The following is a 19902-nucleotide window of genomic DNA, read 5'->3' as shown; positions in this document are numbered from 1 at the left end:
CATTTTTCCAGAATATCAAAAATATTTATATGTAACTAAATCTTAAAAAAAAAAAAAAAAAAAAAAAGCATTATCTCGTGAATTCCTTGGTGGTCCAGTAGTGAGGACTTGTTTCACTGCTGTGCTCCAGGTTCAATCCCCAGTTGGGGAACTAAGATCCAGCAAGCCACACATGCACCCAAAACAAACAAAAAGGCACAGTGTTATGTGGCAGGTTAGAGGGGCAGGGGCTTTGGGGGAGAATGCACACATGTATATGTAAGGTTGAGTCCCTTCGCTGTTCACTTTAAAATACTACAACATTGTTAATCGGCTATACCCCAATACAACATAAAAAGTTTTTTTAAAAAGGTATTATCTTGCATCATAAAGCACCACAGTGATTAAATAAATATGTATATAAATGGTGTATCTTTCCAAGAATCTTAAAAAGACACACTGCTAGCTAATCCTCTATAATCTCTAACAACTGGGTCAGCTGGTACCACTCTGATGTAAAAGATGAGGAAACAGCATTAATCTTACAACTTGGTGCCAGGCTGAAGGTCAACCAAGGTGGTGGGAGACCAAGCTGAAGCACCGAATACAGAGCTGCAGTGTGTTCACAGAAGACCCTGGTTGATATCCAGCCCAACATGAGCTGTGAGGCTCTGGGTAAATTCACTGCTTGTCTGGCCCCAAAGTCCTCATCTGTGAAATGAGAGCAGCCTCCCAGTCCCCCACCTCAGACTCAGAGCAGGGGGAATCTAAGAGGACTGGGAAGTGCTCAGCCCACATCCTGTTCCCAGGACCTTACCTCCTACTTTACAGCTCTGTCAACCCATATACCAATATCAAGTGGCCCTTGTTTTGTTCGTTTTCATTCATTTGTGCTTTCTCTGTTGTGTCTGACTCTTTGCAATCCCATGGACTGTAGCCCACCAGGCCCCTCTGTCCATGGAATTTTCCAGGCAAGAATACTGGTGTGGGTTGCTATTTCCTCCTCCCAACCCAGGGATCAAACCCACATCTCTTGCATCTCCTGCATGGGCAGGCAGATTCTTTACCATTGTACCACCTGGGATTGTTTAGAGATTGGTTAAAAACTTGATTTTGGAGTCAAGTCAAAATGAGATTTGAATTATGACTCTGCCATGCAGAGGGTAACCCTTGGCAACCTCCCTACTGAACCTCCCTACATCTGTTTTCTCAATTGTAAGATGAAGACAGTAACAATGCCTATCTCAGAGATTATTACGAGGAAACCAAACATACATCCAGGGCTTAGGACTATGCCGAGCACTTAGCAAGCACTCAGTAAAGGGAAGCAGTCAACCATGGACCTCATGACAAAGAGAGTTACCAAAAAAAATTACCGTCATCAGTGATGCTAATACTAAGTAAAGAAGAGAAGTTTGCAAATGATTCTTCTGCTGTAAACCTGAACGGACTCAAGTTATCCCCAAGACAATGCTGTTCTCAGTCCTCTGCATCCTGACGAGCCAGGCTGAGTGGAAGAGATGGGGGATGTGTTCCCGGCTAACAATTACAGCAATCACCGAGAACACCAAACTCTGTTCTTGTTCTTTTTCTCACATCAGCACAATCAAAACATTCATGGTATTCCAATCACAATTTGATGGGGAAAGCCAAATTCTTTTATATCTCAATGAAAGAGGCATTATGTCCTTTGAGGACACTACTGCAGAGTGTTTTCTCTTTCAGAGAGCAGGAGAGGTAAAAGGCAGGGCTTCTTCCTCTTTCTTCTGTGGCACTGTGGAATCTTTAATCAGGGCGAGGGGTGGCCGCGGGGGAGGGGGGGTGTTCCTGCTGACTACACTGCTTGATATTTGCCACCAGGGAAGCCCGTTTAAGTGCCAGTGACAGGTAATTCATTCCACATCAAGGGAAGACATGCAGAGAAAGCCCAGGTCATCCCACTCTTTACATTTCAAGATCTTCAGATCACTCACCCAATTCTACCCCATTCCCAACACTAAGGTCACCAGAAGGTTCTATTTCTCAAAGTAAAAAAAAAAAAAAAAAAAAAATTTTAAAGGCAAATATGACTCCATGGGAAATAGATGGAGAAACAGTGGAAACAGTGTCAGACTTTATTTTTGGGGGCTCCAAAATCACTGCAGATGGTGACTGCAGCCATGAAATTAAAAGACACTTACTCCTTGGAAGAAAAGTTATGAGCAACCTAGATAGCATATTCAAAAGCAGAGACATTACTTTGCCGACTAACGTCCGTCTAGTCAAGGCTATGGTTTTTCCTGTGGTCATGTATGGATGTGAGAGTTGGACTGTGAAGAAGGCTGAGCGCTGAAGAATTGATGCGTTTGAACTGTGGTGTTGGAGAAGACTCTTGAGAGTCCCTTGGACTGCAAGGAAATCCAACCAGTCCATTCTGAAGGAGATCAGCCCTGGGATTTCTTTGGAAGGAATGATGCTAAAGCTGAAGCTCCAGTACTTTGGCCACCTCATGTGAAGAGTTGACTCATTGCAAAAGACTTTGATGCTGGGAGGGATTGGGGGCAGGAGGAGAAGGGGACGACAGAGGATGAGATGGCTGGATGGCATCACTGACTCAATGGACACGAGTCTGAGTGAACTCCGGGAGTTGGTGATGGACAGGGAGGCCTGGTGTGCTGCGATTCATGGGGTCGCAAAGAGTCAGACACGACTGAGCGACTGAACTGAACTGATGGCAAATGTTAGCCTTTGTTAAATCTGGGTGGTGGAAACTAGAATGCCTATTTTTCTTATAACCTATTATGTTTTGAAATAGTTCATCATTAGTAACTTTTTAAATGGATTAACTTATCTCTTCTACTGCTGATGGGCATTTGGGCAGTTTTCAGTTTGAGCTACTGTGAATGGTGCTACTTCTGGGAACATTCTTGGTAGCTCCTGGCTCAGGAAATATGCAGAAGCATTCCTGCTGAGTGCATGCTGTGGAGTGGAATGGCTGGATCCCAGGGTACACACACGCACGGCGTTAGTTAAGACAACCAAACACAAGCCTTAATGGCAGAAGTCCTCCAAGGTTCCCGACCTTCTTCAATGGGAAAATTCCACGGAGTTGGCTTGTGGGGGGTCTTCCCAGGGCAACTGCCCCTGTGGCCTCTGAATCCATTCCCTTTTCCTCTCTGCTTCCCCTCAACTCACTCTGGTCGCACATATTTATTGAGCGCCTACTGTCTGCCAGGTTCCCTTTTTAGGAACCTCATTCCTAAAGGAAATCTTCAACTCCCAGAATCCTGAGAGTATGACTTAAGACAGTTGGTATATTGAGAGTTTCTCAATTATTCATTGTACATATTAATACTTATCTTACATGGTTAACTACTCACTTTATCTTCTTCCAAAAATATCTGTAAAACTCAAATTGGTGGGTCCAGGTACACACATCAGTGCTATAGTTCCTACTCAATTTCTTTCCCATTATATACACACACTTTCTCATTTTACATATCTACTTTCCAGTTCTCTTACTGTCATTCTTTCCTGAAAGCTTTTACATTTCTTAATAACCCATCCAATACAGACTATCTCAGCACTGCTGACTTTTTGGACCACACAATTCCTTGATGGAGGGGGCTGTTCCATACACTGTAGGGTGCCCTGCAGCATCCCAGACCTCTCCCCACTAGATGCCAATAGCATCCTACTCCCCATCCAACTGTGAGAACTAAATTACGACTCAGCCATAAAACATATTTTGAGTCACTTCTAATGAGGTGGATGAACCTAGAGCCCGTTATACAGAGTGAAGTAAGTCAGAAAGAGAAAAACAGTATATTAACACATATATATGGAATCTAAAGGATGGTACTCATGAACCTATTTACAGGGCAGCAATAGAGATGCAGACATAGAGAAGAGACTGTAGACACAGTAGGGGGAAAGAGAGAGCGGGACGAGTGGAGAGAGTGGCATTGAAACATATACATTACCATATGTAAAACAGACAGCCAGTGGGAATTTGCTGTAGGACTCAGGGAGCTCAAACCCGGTGCTCTGAGACAACTAGAGGGGTGGGATGGTGTGGGAGGTGGGAGGGAGTTTCAAGAGGGAGGGGCCATATGTATGTAGGGCTGAGTCATGTTGATGTATGACAGAAACCAACACAATATTGTAAGGCAATTATCCTCCAATTGAAAAACAAATAAATTTTTAAAAGAGATAAAACAAATTAAAAAATGGTCTCCATATTCATGAAGCCCCAAACTAGACAAAGCTTGGGGGCCTATGAAAGGACCATACGACACCTGCGCCTATGAGAAAGACTGTAACTCTATTTCACAATGGTCAGATGCAGAGTCAGGAACCACTTCCGCACCAGACATATGAAGAAGGAAAGATAAGCAATCAGAGTCACCCACAACAGAGGACTTAGCTTACGGGCAGAACATCATTCTTCTTAGCCAAGTTGTACTGGGAAAGCCATCTTTTCTAAAGAAACATACAACAAATCCCATCCGATGTCACCAGATAACTTCTTTCAAATATCACTGTTAACTCCATATTTTAAGATTTGTTCTTGAACTTCTGGTCATGTCTTCAAAATAAACGCTGTTCTACTATGTTTAGTAATTTATGAGATAAGCAACTTTTCAGAGTCATACATAAGCCAGTTAAACAAGGCTACACTGCAAATTATGACATCTATGATTCCTTTTAACAGGAAGAGTCTTCACATGCATTCTTTCCAGAGTCACAGCAACAACATGAGTGGTTTGGCATCTGTGATAAGCCTCATCCTAAAAAGAGAAACTATAGGGGGCGGTGGATGCCGTTGCCCATCTATGTATTTTCTGTTCAACTGAGACACTTCTAGTTGAGTTACAGCACTCCCTTACATCCAGGGAGAAAAGGACTTTACTTGACCTATTTCTAGCCACACCATCTCCATAGCAACTGTCTTGGGTTTAAGTTGAAACAGCTGTACCAAACAGCCAGCAACCAATTACAATGTAAATAGGATCCGTGTGAGTACTGACATCCCCTTGAGACATGGACTTCAGAGGGCAAAGACATCTTTTCCCACCTCTCCCTAGGGACATAGCCAGACGTGTAGTAACAGCTTAAAGAAAAGAAAAGGGGGAAGACAGCGAAGGTGCCTTTATTTTTGCCAGAAGTGGTAAATTATGCTTCTTATACACACACAGCCCAGAATAAAGTCGGCACAGGAAAAAGACAATGCACTGTGTTAACATGCACATTCAAGTGCAAAAATGTCAAGTTCACAACTTTACAACTGTTCTCTTAAAAATTCAATGCATTTAGACAAGCAAATTAAAAAGATGGATGTTTTTTGAAACGTAGTATAAACATGACAGTTACCCCTATAAAAGCAGCCTGGGAGAATTTTTCAACTGGCACCAGCAAACAATAAGGAATCGCAGATCTGTTCGAATTCATGAAGTATAAATAAAACTGGATGAGAATCAAATGCAACTGAAGGAATCAAGTGGAATAGGAAGCACACAATGAGTAAAATCTCTTTCTTCAGCACCCAATATAAATGTAGAGAATTGAGAAGTAGGCTTGAATAAAGAGTAAAAACAAATTCATCATGAAAATAGGGAGTCAGATCTGACAACTTATTTCAAATTAAATCCTAAATCAGGTACCTTGACTATTTAATAGAATATGTGAGAGAGAAAAATGCATGCTTTTTCACAGAGTAGAGATGTTTATGAAACTTAAGGCCGATCTGAAAATGTTCAACATTTTTGCTCCAGTTCTTAGTGAAATTCCTCATTATAGAATTCACTGCCTTCCTGAAATACCAGTTTATACACTCTAAACATTTTTCACATGTCCTTAAGAGAGGAGCAGAAATCCCAGAGAGTCACTTGTTAAAGATAATGTATAAAAAATGCATAAAGGATCGTTAGCATCCAAGAACCCTTTAAAAGTGAGGTAGTTGACTCATTCTCCATTGAGACCTGAAGAAATACGGGGAAAGTAGATTTGGGGCTTTTTATTAAAAATTGTTTATTGAAGTATAGTTTATTTACAATACTGTATTCATTTCAGGTGTATAATATATACTCCACTGAAGATTACTACAGAACAATGGCTATATTTCACTGTGCTATACGCCATATCCTTGTTCCTTATCTATTTAGTTTCCAGGAGTTTGTATCTTTTAATCCCCTACCCCTATCTCGCCTCTCCTCCCTTTTCTCTCTCTACTGGTAATCACTAGATTGTTCTCTACATAGATGAGTTTGTTTCTGTTTTGTTATATGCATCTGTTTTATTTTTTAGATTCCACACATAAGTGATAACATAGAGTATTTGTCTTTCTCTGTCTGACTTATTTAACTCTCTAGGTCTGGGATCTGAGGCTTTTTTTAAAAAAGAATTCTGAAAACAAGAGAAATAATTTTTTTATTTTTTTAAGTAAGTTTTTATTTCTTTAGGCAAAGAAGCTTTTATTACAACTCTTTACAAAACGGTTCCATTTAAGCTCCTTAAATTGCTACTGGCTTACCTACAAGCCTTTCTCAATGTCTAAAACAGGGAAATTACAGAACATCTGAACGACATTTGATTGGTTCTGTACTTTGTTTTCATGGCTTACAAGTTCTGAGGCATCTGAGAAAAAAGGTCAAACAGAAGACAAAAAACAGAAAAGGCACCTAAGAAGCTCTTCCAGCCTGGCCGCATGCTTAACACAGGCAGGCTTACAATGCCACCAGGTTTTAAAGGTGAAAGGATAGGGAGGCTAACTGTTTAAATTCCCTCATTTTAAGGATGGAAAAATAAGCCCTGAAATGTGGCAGGTAGTGGCAGAGCTAGGGAAAGAACCCACAGCCACAGATATTCAATTTATAAGTCTGTTCTACTACCCAGGCTTTTCCAAAAGCTGTTTCCAGAGTCTTCCACAAGATGTTAATAGCTATTGGGGAGGAGAAGGGGGCGGGGCGGCAGGGGGCGGGTGGAAGGAAGTTCCACAATCAAAGCAGTCCACCTACCAGGAAAGCACTTGGGTAATCAAGTTAAACTAGTTTTTTTAATTGCAGAACTTCTCAAAATCTTTAAACTGCTTACATAACAGTCACGGTTAAGTTCTGAGTAACGGGAGATGGTCTTTGAGCCAAGGGCTTGGTAGGTTCCAATCCTGACTACTGACTACTTATTAGCTCTGTGACAGTGGGCAAGGTACTAAACCTTTCTGAGTTTGGTTTTCTCAATCAGCAAAATCAGCCTAGTAAGAGAATGTATCTAACAGGCTTACTAAAGTGCAGATTTAGCATAAGCATTCAGAAAACAAGCATGTATAAGCGTTGGTACAAGAGAGCTGAAGAACTCTTTTACAATGCTATTCATTCATTCATTCATTCATTCATTTATACATTCAGGAAACATTTGATGAGTGCCTGCCCTATGCAGCCCTGTGAGAGGCCTGAGGGGTGGAGAAGTCAAGCACACAGTCTAGGGGTGAAGACAGACAAATAAGCAGATTAATTCAAGGCTGTACTAAGTGCTGTGGCCAAGAGGGGCTTGATGAGCCATGGGAGCCCAAGGATGGGCACCCGACTAAAGTCAGGGGGTGTCACTCTGCAAATGCATCCCACAGGAGGGGAGAAGGAGGAGCAAGTGAGGCAGGATGGGTGTGAGAACGATGTTCCGCAGGACAGGCTGCCCTTATTACATGTTCACTTCACTTGATCTCCCTATATTGTAAGAGTACTTCACTTAATCCAGAAAAGCTGAACATCAACTTTCTCTGTGAAATAAAATACACCAAAGATATTCAGAACCTTAGACTTGGAAAGAAGCCCAGAGGACACCTGCTTTCAACCCACACCCAACTAAAGACATCCTCTCTACAGTATCCCTAGGATGAATATGTAAGACAGGATGAACAACAGTCCTCATTTAACCAGGACAGTCCAGACGTATACTTGTTATTCTGGCATACTTAAAAGCAACCCATTTTATTCTCAAAAATATCCCAATCTGGACCTTAAATTACATTGGTCACTCTACTCATAGATGATCCCCCATCTTAGCTTCAACAATTTAAGGGACAGACATCACCTCCCTGCAGGTACACACTCAAGCTCAGATCATTCTAACAGACAGAGCTCTTCATCAACAGTTCAAGAGAAATGCCTCCCAGAGCCCTTCCATCTGCTGGCACTGATCAGGCTCCAAGGATCACGTGGAACAAGTTAAATTCCCTTTGGATCACCTTGCAGACATGTGTAGAATAATCATAATTCCTTCACCTCTTAGTCTTCTCTAGGTTCAATCGCGTATTCACCCTTCCCCCGGCTCTATGATCTCAAGTGAAGGGAATCACAGACTCCCTAGTTGCTCAGGCCAGTACCCAGGAGTCCTACTTGATTCTTCACTCCCTTTTGCCCCCTCTGCTCTCAGATGTCCAACACCAGACCCTTCTCAGCATCTCTCCTCCTGCCAGCCTGCTCCACAGCCACATCATGTCACACCTGGCCTACGACAAAACACGCAGAGGCCAAAGTGCTCTCTTTAAAATGTTAACTAGAGGGGACTTCCTCAGTGGTCTGGTGGTTAATAATCCACCTTCCACTTCAAGGGACACGGGTTTGATCCGATTGGGGAACGAAGATCCTACATGCCGCAGGGCAGCTACAGAAAGCCCATGTGCTACAACAAATACCCAGCATGGGCAAAATAAAATAAAATTTTAAAAAATGTTAACTAGATCCAGTGGCTTCCAGCTGTACTAAAGAAGAAACCCAAACTTCTCTGAGGCTCACAAAGTCTAGGTCATCCACCTGCTGCTACTTCTCCAACCTAAGTCTAGCTCCTATCCCAGTTTCCCCTGTTCATCACTCCCTCATTACTGGTCATGCTGGGTCCTACTCACCCGCTAGGTTTCAGCTCAGGTGTCACTTCCTTAGCGAGGCCATCCCACACCCCACACATAAAGAGCCCAAGAAGCCTAATTGTACAATATGCGACCACTCTCTCCCCCATTACTCTGTTTCATTTTATTCACAGGCCATTAGCATAGTCAGTTAAAAGCTCACTTGTGTAGAGTGTGTTTCTCCCTGGAGCTGTAACTCCCAGGAGCGTGAGGACTTACATCCACAGTACTTGGAACACTGCCTGGTACATAGTATAAATGGGATAAACTTTTATTTAACAAGTAAGTTCATCTGTTCCTGAGGCTTCCATGGTTTCCAAACCCCTCCCCACCACAGGTGACCCTCTTCTGGATAAATACCGATTAAAAATTTAGTGTTTCAACAGGACATACTTTTATAGAGAGGGGGAATCAGCCCTTGTCTTAGGGGTTTTGCAAAAGGGTCTCTGACAGGAAAGGTACTAGGCTGGTCCTCAGGTGGCGCTAGTGGTAAAGGACCCACCTGCCAATGCAGGAGACACAGGAGATGTGGGTTCAATCACTGCATCAGGAAGATCCCCTGGAACAGGAAATGGCAACCCACTCCAGTATTTTTGCCTGCAAAATTCCATAGACAGAGGAGCCTGGTGGGCTAAGTCTGGGGAGTCGCAAAGAGTCAGACACAACTGAACACACACATAGGTACACTTTGGCACCCCCCTTAAACATTTCCAAGAACTGAGACAAGCTATTTCCCCTCCTGGGCGATGGCTGCCTCATCTATAAGAGGAAAGTTTTTCACCAGATGATTCTGAAAGTTTCATCCATTCTAAATCCTCTTTTTTTGCATAAGTGTTTCCTAAAGCTGCATATCCCCTGGGCAGAACTCCCTACTTGACAGTCTTTATCTTTGTCTCACTGCAGAGGTTTACAGCACAAATGCCAACACCTGGGAGGTAGGAGATGAGGGAATCATCTTTATTTCCTAATCCAAGTCAGACCTCAAAAGACCCATGACTTGAAAAGACACTTAAGAACCTCTTAAACAGATATTTGAAATCTGAGCCTTTGGGAGCCCACCATGCCTCACTAACACTCATTCTGATCCGGGGCCTTGTTTTAGAGCTGGTTGGAATAAAATACTGTGCCCTGTTATCCTACTTTATTGGATTCTCACCTTCCAGGGTTATCGATTGCTTCCTGAGTCTACACCACATACTGACTCCCAGGACAGGCAAACAACCAGCCTTTTCAAAACCAGACATAGAACACAGTTGTCTGACCATGTTCTCTTCTTATCCAATCAGCCAACCCTGAATCGCACTTCCTGAAAAACTCAGTTTCTGTGAACTCACCTTCACCCTGTTGATCGAATCAGCATTCTCCTGCCAAGAAAAAGCTGCCTGTCCAACATGAGACAGGTCATACCAGGTCTGAGCCCCACAGCTCTCAAAAATGAATGCTCCGGTAGAGGATACTCAAACGGCATTCTTTCATTTTTTGGCAAATATTTATTAAGTCCTTATTAAGTGACAGGTATTATGCTCGGGGGATGGTGAATAATACGGAAACAGCTTCACCCACCATTACAGGACGGTTCAGGTAAAGAAAAGGGCATTCAACAAATATCTACACAAATAATGATGAGTGAGATAAATAACGTGAAAGGAAGGCATAAGAAGCCATAAGAACAAATAAATGGAAGCATCTCAATCTGGAATGTTGGACAACAGACGGGCATTTCAAATGGACTGCCCAGAGTAAGTGTAGCTGAAACCTGACCATGCAAAGCTGGATATGGATAATCAAAGCAGCAGGACATGGTAGGCACTCCACCAGAGCTCTGTCCTAGTTGATCCCAAGATGAGTTCTTCCTCACCTGAAAGGCTTCCCTAAAATGCCTTTTCCTCACTCAGGCATTCCCTGATCAACCTAACAAATTCAACTTTGCAGGCATCTCTCCCCACTCCTCACCACTTCTCTTCAGCACAGCACTGCTGAGGTACCGCCACTTCAGGATGGGATGGACTTCATATAGTCTTACTCCTTTTGATAAGTCTTAAACAGATGATATATGTGTTTTCATTCTTGTTATTAAAAAATCATAATTCAGAAAAAAAACACCCACTTAATATTGGTTTGAATTCAATGTTACTGCATTCCTTAGACTTTGAGCAGTTAAAAGACAGGGAAGGTATCTTTCATCCTAGTATTCCCGGGAAGAGTACAGTACCTAGGAGACAGCAGGACATTTCTGATGGCTTGCTAAACAAACAGGCTACATTTAAATCCAGAAAGGAAATCTTCAAACAGAGGGAGCTAAGCTCATTTCTTCTATAAGTCAAAAAACAGACCCCACTGATGGATGGCAGACAATCAAGGAGGCATGAATTCAAATAAATGTCACTATATACACCCAAAAGAACTGAAAGCACAGACGAAGTCAGACACTTGTTCACCAACGTTCCATGGCAGCATTATTCATAATAGCCAAAAGCTGAAAACAAACCAAATGTCGACTGACAGATAAAATAAAATGTGGTATATGGAAACAGTGGAATATTAGTCAGTTTTAAAAAGGGAATAGAATTCTTTTTTCATTGATTTACAATGTTGTATTAATTTCTGCTGTACAACAAACTGATTCAGTTGTACATATAAATACATTTTTAAAAAATACTCTTTTCCATTATGGTTTATCCCAGAATACTGAATATAGTTCCCTGTGCTATACAGAAGGCCTTTGTTGTTTATCCAGGATTGAAATTCTGATACGTGGTACAACATGAATGAATCTTGAACACGTTATGCTAACTGAAATAAGCCAGTCATAAAAGGACAAATATTGTAAGATTCCTTCTATGAGGCACTTAGAACAGACTAATTGATGCAGACACGAAATAGAATCAAGGTTTACCAGGGGCTAGGGGAGGGGAAACAGGAAATTATTGTTTAATGGTACAGAGTTTCTGTTTGGGATGGCAAACAAGCCCTTTAAGTGCATAGTGGTGATGAGGGTTGTACAACATTGGGAATGTACGTAACTTTAATGAATTATTCAGTTAAAAATAGTTTAAATGGTAAATTTTATGTTACGTATATTTTATCTCACTTTCCTACTGAAAAAGATGTATCACTTGTATATTCCTCTAGCCAAGGACTCCAAGATAATCCAAGAAGATTTATTCCATGACAGCAAATCCTTTGAAAATATCACTGTAATTTGGTACAATGCTATATATGGAAATGCCAATTCTTAAGAATGGGCCAAAGTAAAGCAAAGGAAATTTAACTAAATTTTCAATTAGGCCAGGCAAAGAGACAGTCTATCTGAAGAAACCAGAGCAACATTTACTAAAAGGCTCTTTATGTGCCAGACATTGTACTACTATGTGGTTCTATGAACATTACTTCATTTGATCTTTACAATAATCTATGAGGTAGGCTCAATGGACATGAGTTTAGTGAAGGACAGGGAAACCTGGCATGCTGCAGTCTACGGGCTCACAAAGAGTTGGACATGACTTAGCGACTGATAACAACAACTAGGTAGGCATTAATATCCCTATAAGAAGTTGATTAAACAAGTAAAATGAGATAAACCATACTGAAAAAGGATATTTAAAAAAATATTGTATACACATATCTGAATCACTTTACAGCAGAAATTAACACAAGATTGTAAATAACTATAATTTTTAAAAAGGTAAAATTATAGTTAAGATGAAGAAAAAATAATTAAGACGCTACACTAGCATGAAAAGGATGAACAAACAGAGCTACAAAATCACTACTACCAGTAGACAAGGCAAAACTGCTGATTTGTACTTAACCAGGTTACTAGGTTAACTGCCTCAGAAAAAAAAGTCAACATCCTCCAGAGTATTATAACAGGATCCAGAGACCCAAAAGTGAAGGGAAAAGAACAGGTGCAAACCCCAAGATGACCCAGATGTTGGAATTATTGGACAAAGAACAAAACAGCTATTATAACTATCAGCTATGACATAAAGGTGAATGCTCTTAAAATGAATAAAAAGCTAGGCATTCCTTCTCAGCAGAGAAACAGGAGCTATTTTTTTTAAAAGGAAACTTTGGAATTGCAAAATACAGTATCTGAAATTCACTGGGTAGGCTCAAGAGCAGAATGAAAATGACAGAGAAAACAGGAAGCTTGAAGACATATCACGAGAATACTAGATTGTATCACTATTATACTATCTAAAAACAGAAAAAAAATTTTTTTTAATGAACAAAGTCTAAGGAACCTCTTCAATAATAAAAAAGTCTAACACTAAAGCGTCGGTATCCCAAAATGAGAGGAGAAATTGGTGTTGAAAAAATATTTGGAATAACGGCTGGACACTCCACAAAATATGGTTAAAGACATAAATTTACAGACACAAGAATCCCAACAAACCCCAAACAGGATAATCTCTAAGAAAACAATGTCCAAAAGCATTATAATCAAACTGCTAAAGATAAAAGATTTTTTAAATACCTTGAAAGAAGTCAGTAAAACAAATGCCACAATACATATGAGAGATTAGTGGTTCAAATGTCTATTATTAGAACCGCATGAACAGAAAAGAGTGAGACAATATTTTAAAGTCATGAAAGCAAAGAAGTGTCAACCCAGGACTTTGTATCCAGTGAAAACATCCTTCAAGAATAAAGGTAAAATAAACACATTGCAGATTAACAAAAAGTAAGAGAATTCACCACCGTAAGACTTGCTCTAAAAGAAATGCTAAAGGAAGTTTTTTCAGCTGAAGGGAAATACAGAACTTTAGGAATAAAGGAAGAACGACAAAAATAGTTTGGGTAAATAGAATAGATTATTTTCTCCTTTAAATTATAAAAAAATATGTATGAGTGTTACAAGCAAAATTCTGGGGTTTCTTTCCCATTTATGAAGATGTACTTACTATATATAACTATAATATAGGGAGCCAGGTAAAGGAACCTACATGGTAATAAGGCTTCTATAGTAGGTCTTAAATGTTAACTCTGTAGTAAACTGTGAGGAGTTAGGTGCATATATTCTAATTCTTAGAGCAACTTTAATTTCATACTTAAAAAATTAAACTTTAATTTTACACTTCAGTTCAGTTCAGTCACTCAGTCATGTCCAATTCTTTGTGACCCCATGAATCGCAGCACGCCAGGCCTCCCGGTCCATCACCAACTCCCAGAGTTCACTCAGATTCACGTCCATCGAGTCAGTGATGCCATCCAGCCATAAGATACTTAAACTATCTTTCAGTAATGAAGCAAAATATATTTGAAGACTAAAAAAATAACACCAAAGATATAGCCAAAAGCTAACAGAAATTAAAATGAAATACACATACTAATATATACAGCATAAAAGATATACATATATTTTAAAATAACTACATTAAGTATATATAGTATAAATATACATACATATATACATTTACTCAAAAGTGAAGTTAAGAGACATGGAAGACTGACTGACAAAGTCTAACCAGCATCTAACTGGAGTCCCAGAGGAAAGAATGGAAAAAAAGGCAATATTCAAAAAGATCATGGTTAAGAATAATCCAGATATGATTTAAAAACACTTGTCCTCAGATTCGGGAAACTCAATGAAACTGAAGTAGAAAAATTGAAAGAAACCAATGGAGAAGGCATTGGCAACCCACTCCAGCACTCTTGCCTGGCAAATCCCATGGATGGAGGAGCCTGGTAGATTGCAGTCCATGGGCTCACTAAGAGTCGAACACGACTGAGCGACTTCCCTTTCACTTTTCACTTTCATGCATTGGAGAAGGAAGTGGCAACCCACTCCAGTGTTCTTGCCTGGAGAAGCCCAGAGATGTGTGAGCCTAGTGGGCTGCCATCTATGGGGTCGCACAGAATCGGACACGACTGAAGCAACTTAGCAGCAGCAGAAGCAACACCTAGGCATATCACAGTGAAACTGTAGAATAGCAAAGACAGGAGATTGTTTTAAAAGTGGGCCAAACTCAATGACCTCTGAAGAACAGCCATAGAAGTTCCTGATGGCTGATGTTTTAACAGCAATGACAAAAATGAGAAGACAGTGAATTAAACCCTACAGTGTACTGGGAGGAAACAACCGCCAACTGGAAATTTTTACTTAGTTCAATTATCTTTCAGTGTAAGTGTTAGTCGCTCAGTCGTGCCCGCCTCTTTGTGACCTCATGGACTGCAGCCACCAGGCTCCTCTGTACATGAGATTTTCCAGGCAAGGATACTGGAGTGGGTTGCCATTTCCATCTTTCAGTAATGAAGCAAAATATATTTGAACACAATTAATTTAAAAAATATTTACCAAAAGATCTCCTTTCAGCAGAAGAGACTTTTTTTTTAATTTGAAAAAAGAAGAAAAAGGAAAAGCAGTCTTCGTAATTCTGAATCCTTAATGAAATTGGCTTTCAGTTGAAAAGACAGTCTCAAAATAGCTTCTCATCCTCCTTTTTCAAGGACACTTACTCAGCAATTTGTTTCCTGAAACTGTTAACAATTTTGAAAGTATTAAACCACAAACAAATAGATGATCATTATTTCTCAGGTTCCCACCAAGAGGAATTGTTTTTTCCCATCTCACTGCTATTCCTCTATATTAATGACCCAAGTATAAAAATGAAACATACTCTTTAGAAAGTATATATTTTAAATACCATCCTTTTAAGGTATTTTAAGTTATCTAGAGTAAAAAAACAAAAACAACAACAAAAGCTAGCCTTAATCCCTTCTAGGATTTGATATCTATAGTTTTTAAGACACTGTTTTAAATGAAACATCCAAGTAATAACCACAAGTAGGTAAATTTCTACACACACATATACTGTTTCTCACCGTTAAATTCACCATTTATCTCTACAAGAAAACCCTGAGAGCTAGATGGATGCTTTGCCTCTAAACATTACACATTAAAAAACAAACAAACCCAAGAGGACAGCGGCATCAGCACAGACTCTGAATCTCTCCAAGTCAATGCGTAGAACCAGGCACAGCAATTAGATAACCACTAGGTAAAACACCAAAATCCTAAGCACAACATGCACAGCCAATCTATGTGACAAGGTACCTTTACCAAACCAGAATACAAACAGGCAAAGGAAGACTGCCAACAGCCACACAACCTGCACGGTTGTTACAGCTGGACAGGAGAAAACAGAAGAAAGCAACAAGTCATCAGAGCTGTGATGAGGAAAATCCCAAAGCAGCCAGTGGGCATCACTGGAAAGCAGAGAATTATGAAAACGGGAATGGATTCTGCCCACTGTGGTGTAAGTGCATGTTAGGGACCCGTGGTGAGAAAATACAAAGGCCACTGAACAGTCTTGCCCTGAGAATTCTTGACATTGATCTGCTAGGGTTCCCTTCCAGAACAGAGTCCCTCACCAAGGAGAAAGCTGAGAGAATAAAACCAAACTCTAGGAAACAAGGGACAAGAGAGAAAAGGAAGAGAAGGAGTGGAAGGGAAGAGGTACAGGAAATTCTGAGGAAACAGGAGGTCATATTTTTGAGGCCCATGTGAGCATAACTGAAGATAAGAGTTCTTCAAGCGACAGAAGCTACCCTGGACCACGCCTCCTTCTAAAGGGTATGTGATGCTCAAAACGCCATGTCAAAATGAGGTCAAGGGCATTAAGAAAATGACTCATGAGAGAATAAAATAAAACAGCATCAGCAAACTCAGATGAGTAGATAAATCAAGAAATAACTAAATCAAAAGAAAAGGCCACTTCAGAAATGAACACAAGAATACCTAAGAGACAAAGAAGATGTAAAGGAAGAAAAAAATTAATTAAAAAAAAAAGATAGAAACGATTCAAAAGAAGTGATAAACTCTGAAAATGAATCTTACTAACAGATATATTAAGAGTTCCTAAAGAAGAAAACAAAGAATGTTTAAGAATGTTTAAATCCATAGGTTCATGACATTAAAAAAATCTGTGATTATACAAATCTACATTTGTGATAAAATGAGATAGAACTAAATACACACATACCAATGAGTACATATAAAACTAGTAAAACCAGATGAAGGCAAGTGGGTTGTGTCAATTGTCAACTTCCTGCTTGTGAAACTGTTCTATGGTTATGAAAGATGCTAGCACTGGAGGAATCCAGGGGAAGGGTGTATGGGATATCTGTATTTCTTACAACCGCATGTAAATTTACAATATTCCTTAAATGTTTAATTAAAAAAAAAGAAATCGAATCGGTTATTTCTAGAGAGTACTAGGGGATCACTTCTTTATTTTAAAACCTAGTAAAGAATCAAGCATTTACTCTATCTTGTATGAACAGTATCAATGGTTAAGAAAATAGCAGATGAGGGAACTACCTCTTTATAAAGTCTCAATTAATTAAAAAAAAATGATTATATTCTCAACATCTTTCAGTGAACTAACCCCAATGAACTCATGGATCTAGACACTAACATTAACAGCATTAACAGCAGGTAACATTATAAAAAGAAAGAGAGGAAGATATTATGGGCCTTGTGGTGTAAGAACGTGTCACTATCTGAGGTCTTGCAATGGGGTCCAATCATGAGCCTGGTTAGGTCTATGGATCCAGACACCACTGGCAAGGAATGCACAGGACAGAGAGATGAGCTTAGGTGCAACATGAGAGGGCAATCCAGGAAAAAACCCTGGATTCTTTCACAGATAAATTGTTGGGGGGTGGGGTGGGGAGGGAGCAGCAGACAGGGCCAGGGGCTGGGGAGGAGCAGAATGATGGAAGAGAAATCCATAGATTATAACAGTCTTAACTAAGTCAAAAAAAAAATCTTAAAAGACACAAATTTGCTTTAAATCGGCAGGACTAAATATTGGCAGTCTTGAGGATACATGCCTGCTGATAATACTCTAAAGAAATGCAGAGAAGTATCTAAAAAGTATCTTAAAGTATCAAGAAGTATCTTAAAAAGCAAGATAGGGACTTCCTTGGTGGTGCAGTGGTCAATACTCCAATGCAGGGGGCACATGTTCGATCCCTAGTCATGGAACTAAGATCCCACCTGCTGCATGGTGCGGCCAAACAACAACAACAAAAAAACTATTTTAAAAAAAAAGCAAGATAGTGGCTACTTCAGGCACAGAGGAGGTGGTGTTCAGGATGTGGCACATGGTTGGGGTTGCTAGGGCAGGTGGCGAAATTCTAATTCCTGACTTAAGACAAGGTTACAGTGATGTTCATTTTAGAGTGACATAATAAAATGATACGCTTGATCTCTGTGATCCGTATTGGCTTTTTCTTTTACAATGAAAAGGCTTTTTCTGAAAATGAAAAGTTATAGCCCTAGTGTTTGCTATCATGAGAGAGCATTTATAACATTTAAAATAATTAATTTCATTACATTATTTTAAAGAATTATATGAAACATAAAATAATCACATGATCATAAATATCTAAAACAACTGCATGAAAGTAAATAATCTTATAAAATAATTACATTTAAAATATACATAAGAGTAAACCACATTAATAAATTCCAGCCAGCCAGTGAAACCTGGGGAAGGTTCTGAGGCCTATTTTTTATGTTAAAAAGGAGATTAACAAGTGCTACTGGGTTTTAGGGGCTTCCCTGGTGGCTCAGCTGGTAAAGAATCTGCCTGCAATGTGGGAGACCTGAGTTTGATTCCTGGGTTGGAAAGATCCCCTGAAGAAGGGAACTAAGAATACACTCCAGAATTCTGGCCTAGATAATTCCATGGACTGTATTGTCCATGGGGTCGAAAAGAGTTGGACACGACTGAGCAACTTTCACTTTCATTGAGTTTTCATAACAAGAAAACACTCCGATGAGACTTTCTTCTCAATCAGGCCTTACAAGAGCCCTGAGCCTGAGACTACATGATCTTATGTTTGGCCATGTGCCACCTTGATTCATCTGCTTCACATAGTCACCTAGTGGCCCATCTTCTCTCCTACACTCTTGGAAACACCAGGTTAAAAATAGGTCTAGTGCATGAGGGTATGCCAAGACCTAAGAGGAGACTGAAAAAACAAAAACTTAGCTCCCTCAAATCACTGACAGGTTCATTTCACTCATTCCAGCCCTTTCTAATCATGCTTAAAAGGTTTGCTTTTCCATTAAGAGCACTTAACTGAGTGCCCAACACTATGGCCGGGTAACAGCTGCTTCTGCTCGTCCTGGTTACCAGCACACACCCTTCACTGTGGATTTAACAGGGCACCGGCAGAGCCTAGTAATGATCAGCCTCTATGCCTAAAGCACTCAGAGCTTCTCAACTGACAAGAGGCCTTGTATCTGAAAGTGCAAAATACAAAACTAAGTGCCCTCCCCCATCGGAACTCCCTATCACAAAACAAGACCTCAGAGCCTGAGCTGTTCGCTCATCAACACTAAGCCAATCTGACCTCAAACCTCTTTAAAGAGGGGGGCGGGGCGGGCCAGGGTATATTAGATAATATAACAGACTTGCAATGTAAACTTATGAGGAAAACTGAGATTCAGATGGAACTTGGCCATGTTTTTTAAAACATTGGGACTTCCCTGGTGGTCCCCTGGTTAAGACTTGGCACTCTCAATGCAGGGGGCATGGGTTAGATCCCTGGTTAGGGAACTAAGATCCCAAACACTGCAAGGCAGCAGGACAAAACATAAAATAAAACATAGAGTAATATGAAATACACACATGAAGGAAACCTGATTCTCCTATAAAATGGCTTGAGAGCAAGTTTGGTTTTACCTCATCTTTCCCCCTCACTCCCCCAGGTTTTCTACATGAGCCAAGCCAGAACGGTTAGCTCACAAGAGAGAACGGTGACGCCAACACATAAAGATGAGATTCAGGCAGGAGTTGAAAGGGAACCTGTATAAGAAAGGAAGATTAGTGCTGAAGTCCTGTCTTCCAAGTCGGGGTCTTATTCAGTCTCCCTGGGGTCAGTTTACCCCGTTTCCTTTCTTTCTCACCACCTTCTGCTTCTTCTGCAACCTCAGCCCTGCTTTGTGAACCCTCCGCTTTCCAGCTTCCCTCCCCTCCCCTCCTTCCCTTGTATATTTTCTGCCATCTCATGAGGCAGATGAGTAA

At 40.4% G+C, this 19902-nt stretch overlaps 1 protein-coding gene across 3 annotated transcripts in view; it reads right to left on the bottom strand.

The window, feature by feature from the left end:
* Positions 1-19902, bottom strand: part of SUMF1 (sulfatase modifying factor 1) — a 98119-nt gene that overhangs the window by 60472 nt on the left and 17745 nt on the right. The gene's annotated exons all lie outside the window — the stretch shown is intronic.

The sequence above is a fragment of the Capricornis sumatraensis genome, chromosome 10, assembly GCF_032405125.1.
Source record: "Capricornis sumatraensis isolate serow.1 chromosome 10, serow.2, whole genome shotgun sequence".
Taxonomy (NCBI): Eukaryota; Metazoa; Chordata; class Mammalia; order Artiodactyla; family Bovidae; genus Capricornis; species Capricornis sumatraensis.
Note: the sequence above shows the minus strand (reverse complement) of the source record. Positions and strands in the feature narration are given on the sequence as shown.